The sequence below is a fragment of the Trypanosoma theileri genome, assembly GCF_002087225.1.
Source record: "Trypanosoma theileri isolate Edinburgh chromosome Unknown TM35_Tth_77_V1, whole genome shotgun sequence".
Taxonomy (NCBI): Eukaryota; Euglenozoa; class Kinetoplastea; order Trypanosomatida; family Trypanosomatidae; genus Trypanosoma; species Trypanosoma theileri.
The window spans coordinates 46357-46707 of record NW_021639919.1 but is presented as its reverse complement, the minus strand read 5'-3'; positions in this window follow the sequence as shown (position 1 = coordinate 46707).

Sequence of the window (351 nt, the reverse complement as noted above, 5' to 3'; positions counted from 1 at the left end):
AGTGGTATGGCATTAAATGACGGCAGCAGCAGCCCTGCGTTACTGCGTGTTCCACTCCTGCTGCTGCTGCTTCTCTCTGTGCTGGGCTGCATGACCGTGTGCTGAGCACTGTGGTGGGGTCCATTAAGAGAGTGTGGGTAATTACTTGTTTACTACTACTACTACTAATAATAATAATAATATAATTGCTACTGTGTTTTGTACACTGAGCACCAAGAAAATTAATCCCGATGACACCTATTGGGCTAGGGTACATCACTTTTTTGTGTGGAAATATCTAATCTCTTTTCATTTTTATACTTGTAAGCAGAGTATTGCTGTGCACCTTGTGGTGTGTCTCACTCTGCAATT